At 31.8% G+C, this 4,981-nt stretch overlaps 1 long non-coding RNA gene across 2 annotated transcripts; it reads right to left on the bottom strand.

Annotated features, from left to right (window-relative positions):
- Window positions 1-4,651, bottom strand: LOC147840520 (uncharacterized). Of its 2 annotated transcripts, none has more exons than XR_015509083.1 (6): window positions 3,563-4,651; window positions 3,196-3,251; window positions 2,144-2,625; window positions 1,651-1,765; window positions 1,275-1,386; window positions 1-235 (listed from the first exon to the last, which is right to left on the bottom strand). It is a non-coding gene; the product is annotated as an uncharacterized LOC147840520 (long non-coding RNA). The 2 variants fall into 2 exon arrangements; XR_015509082.1 differs by having other exon boundaries at window positions 2,565-2,625; window positions 3,563-4,385.
- Window positions 4,652-4,981: the final 330 nt, after the last annotated feature.

The raw sequence follows: 4,981 nt of genomic DNA, 5'->3' as shown, positions 1-4,981 counted from the left end.
TTTAACTTCACAATAAAGGTTTATTGTGTAAACCATGCTAAAACAGTAGCAATTATTCAATATAACAAAGCAACAGAACACTAATAAACAATTGATCATTAAAACCAGTCAACAATTAATGTATCAAAAATTATTACAATTTTAAAAACAGGTGAAAATACTGCTACAAGACATGATGAAGGCCAAATGATGTGGAAAGGGACAGTGAAAAAGGGCAGCAGCACTTCTGATGATCCTGCAAAAATGACAAGCAAAATTAATCACTGGAGTAAAAACTAATCATCCCTCAAACCATTTAATTCATTCAGAAACGAAACACTGCACTGTTGTTTTTATATATATATATATATATAAATATATATAACAGTTATAATATATATAACAGTTTTTTTAATTGTTTTTGTTGGTGAAATACAGTTTGTTGTTAATTCACAATTACACTAACGTTAATGGGGAAAAGATCAGCGGGCATTGTTCTTGAAGATCGCTAGTCAGTTGTCCACACAGGTGTGTAAAAAATAAAGTCTCATCTTAACTTAATGTCCGACTCTGTATAGCTCGAATATCTGATTCCATGATCACACTACTAGTGCTTCCACGGATTTAAGAGGGGTGAACACAGTTCATTCTCACTATAAGAGGCTACATATTTAAAATTTAATAAATAAAAATAATCTAATTTAACGTGACTAATGTTAATTAAATACTTTTAGGCTTTTAACACGTATAAATCCACTTCTAACTTACAGATAAGACTGCGTTAGAGAACATGAAAGCCGTGGGTGATTTTTTAAAATAATGCTAATGATAAGTTACTGATATTTGGTTTGCATAAAACAAAGTAATCACTAAGCATTCATTTTTGGCAAAATCTGCAGAGAGGCTCAGCGACACGAGGAAATGTGTTAAAGTTGAGTAGAGAACTAAAGAGCAGTCTAGCCTACTTCATGAAATGTTTGTGGTAATATTCTGCTGTCAATTCATTTTACTATTTTAATATGCAGCAGTGATGGCATGTCAGTGAGACAAATAAACATTTTATCGAGTCATTTCATACAATTTATTTATTTATTTATTTATTTTTTATACAAACCCTCTAGTGACATTTCCTCAAACTAAATCATCATAACGTTACTGTGCACAGCATCAGTAAAACGTTGAGAATAATTTAAATACTTAATTTTTTAAAACAGGCACTGCTGATTAGAAACTAACATTAAAGCTAAGCTTACAGAAATCCTGTATGCATGACAATATAAAGATGTATTACTCACTGATGTCGAAGCACTTCCAGGTCATCAGAGATGTAGACAGGACAGAATATGTGCTATCAAATGAGCTCTTGTGCAGCCTTTGTTGGACATCCAGGCAGTATGTTCACCCACACTGTAAGAAACAAAAACAGAAACAATTTATTAAAATGTGAGGAATAGTAAACATGTTTGGTCTACAGAGAGAAGAAAATGTTTACTTTAAGCATTGATCCTAATGAATCTATTTCTCAACTACATTTTACCTTATCACGGAAACAGCATTTTTGAGCTTTTAGACCAGGGGTGCTCAACCTTGTTTGCTTCAAATTATAATTAAAACAATAAATCTCTATGTCAAATAAAATACTTCAGATCTAAATAAAGCAGGTGCTTTTACCTAAAGGTTCCTTCCCTCCAGTAAGTTTGGCTGCAAATCCCTCCACATCTGTGCTTTAGTCGGTTCTTGTCTTAAGAGTAACTGGTGTCGCATTCCAGGTTCATCACAATCTGAGCTAGAAAGACAATATGGCAAAAGACAAGACATATATAAATAAGTCTCAGAATAAAATATTTAAAAGGATAGTTTACTTTTTTGCCACCATTACTCCACGTGTTTTAAATCCATTTAAATTTCTGTTAAACACTAAAGCAGATATTTTGAAAAGTGTTAGTAACCAGTAACTATTGACATCCATATTTGAACCAAATTTCTTTAAAAAATACGAGTTTGTGTTCAACGGAACAAATTAAATGTATAACTATTTTGAAACAAGTGGAGGATGCCAAAGATGCTATTATTTTCATTTTGGGGTGAACTGTCCCTTCAATTCAAGTGTCAAGCAATAGTCATAAAAACTGATGTGTCGCTTGAGGAAAACTAAATCAAGTACCTTCTTTGAACAAGCAGAATCATTATGCCATTGTATTAAGTGATTCTCTTTTACATTTTCCCACTATAAATCGATAGCTTCACCATGCAATCTATGTTAACACAAAAATGAATAGCATAAAATAACATATTGAACTAAACTTACAGTTTCCAGGCTGTTTGAAAAAAAAAAAAAACACATACGCCCAGTAAAATTGCTAATAAACACAAAGACAACAGTTATAGAAAAAAACGTTTGTCTAATATTTACTCAGCACTGTGTAGGCAAATAGCATAGCTGTGGCTGTTTTAACACCAGATTTTTTTATCTTAGGAACTGCTGGAAGAAGAAAAAGAGGTTGTACATGAAACTCCTCACAATAAATCTGTGAACAACTTGACATTTAAAAATCTAATCAAAATGAGGAAGACATCAACATTACCTTGAATAATCAAGTGAAGAGTGATTGGTTGCATCAGTTTTTTCAACATCAATTACTGTAGCTGAAAAACAGATAAATATAATAAGAGTAAAATAAGACTTAACATTAATCTAAATCTATGGTACAACCATACCAATCTGTATGGGGTTAAAATACATTTGTACACAAATCATTCCCTGACCCCATCAATTTCACTTAGAATAGGATGGATATATATATATATATATATATATATATATATATATATATATATATATATATATATATATATATATATATATATATATATATATATATATATATATAGTGATAATGACTTTGGCTTATATCTGTGTATTCAGAACGTACACTCACCTCAGGTACACCTGAACACCAAAAATTAAATGTACAATTAATGACACGCTATACATCAAGCTCATTAACATTATTGAGAAATATACAATTAATATGTATTTTGTTAATATTAACGTTAGCTTAAAATAATTCAACTGCATTTAATTTTCAGCTCCATTTAATAAAACAGTTAAGACTCATTTCATTATGAGTTTAGTTTAAATAACTAACTTACAGTTGAAAAATTTTACCATAATGATAGCTTAGTCATAATGACTATGTGAAGACCAGAGCTTACCTTAACGGTAAACGTTTAACTTTTCATGGTGACTTCGCCTTCATCTCAGTGTTGTGCTGAAATAGAGAATTCATTAATGCAGTTACAATAAGTTAAAGTTATGTTTTTATTTTCAGGTAACTTAACGTATGGTCAAAAACTCACTCAAGATAAACTCACTGTATCTAATACCTCGCAAACAATACAATGACCGCCTGGCGTCTGTTATTTCTTGTTTAAAATACCGTTTGTTAACGGATAGCGTGACATAACATAAGAACCTACAACTAATGTCACTTGGTTAATTATTTTAAATTACACACACAATACACAGAAATACTTATAAAACAATCCTTTAACGGACAGAATTTGACTTTAAAACACTTACCGAGGATGAATTCGCTGGATGAAAGACGACAGGTGAATTTCAAATTAGGAGAGCCGTTGCCTGCATGTCGAGTCGTGTCCGTTCGGTTCTATGAATCGGCTCCTTAGTGAACAGTAAAGAATCGAATCCGCCTAAAACCGATTCCTTTTTGTATATGATTCATTACTATTTCGTTATACTGCTTGGCCACACGCATTTATACACTAATTATACACTAATTGCATATTGCTGAATGTGCTTGTGAACACGTGTGATCAAATAATTCCCAAGCAAACGGTTCAATTCGGTTCAATACGATTCAGAGTTGCTCGAGTGCTGAACCGAACCAGTGCAAACGTGATATTGATTACAATATAGTAACATTGTTTTTTATTCACTTTACCAGCGAATTTATTACATATATCTGACATTGACAATAAGAATAAAGTTCGTTTGAAGTGTTTTGAGAATTATATATAAATATTTTTTTTTCTCCCAGAATTCATTTCACATCAACAAGCAAATGGTAATGGCGGATGAGAAAGCCCAGCTAATATTATAAATATTGCGTTTAATATGTCACGAAATGAAATTTCAACAGTGTTTCATGCGATAATGTAGTTCTTACAAACTCAAATCTGTGGTTTATTTATAGATATCATGTGTAAATTTTAAGCGTGCTTTGCCGATAGCGGAGATTCTGACCTCCAGGGTGTCCATCATCACTCATGTATCCGGCGAAACGAGGTTATAATCGGCTAGACATGTGAGACTTGCCCCGGTCTTAGATGGCTCTATAATGAATGTGTTATGAAATTTAGTTTTAACCGTTTTTCATGCGGGAATGTAGTTGTTTTAAACTCAAGTCTGTGGTTTATTTATAGAGATGGTGCGTATTTGAAAATATTGTTTTGAAAATGCGGAGATGTGACCTCCATGGTGATGAATCCGTCTAAAGCAGGCTGGTCATTATGAAATTTAAGCTGACTTTGGTTTCATGAATCAATTACTTTTGTTCCAGTTTACGTTTTGGTTAAGCACAAAGTTACGTTGATTAAAAATGATTTAATATTTTCATGTTAACCTTATAAAATTAAGTTGCAGTACACCCAATATGGAAAACCAGGGGACAGTTTTATGCACTGAACAGTCTGAAGAAACTGGTTATTTTATTTTTCTTCACAAAATACTTTGTCAAAAAATAAAATAAACATAATAATAATAATATAAAGTGTGTGTAGAGTTTTTCATGGTCATTTGTAGTACTGTATTTAGATTCACAGTAACTGATTTTTTCCCAAAATTCATTGTAAAATCTGCAGTAGCATACTGTTAATCATGTTCACAGTATGGAAATGTTGAGAATACATTATTATGCTGTGAAAACAGCAATATATACAGTAACACACTGTGCACAGCTTATACAGTAAACAACTGTTG

Source organism: Danio rerio, chromosome 15 (genome assembly GCF_052040795.2).
Source record: "Danio rerio strain M-AB ecotype USA chromosome 15, GRCz13ab, whole genome shotgun sequence".
NCBI classification, from domain to species: domain Eukaryota; kingdom Metazoa; phylum Chordata; class Actinopteri; order Cypriniformes; family Danionidae; genus Danio; species Danio rerio.
Note: the sequence above shows the minus strand (reverse complement) of the source record. Positions and strands in the feature narration are given on the sequence as shown.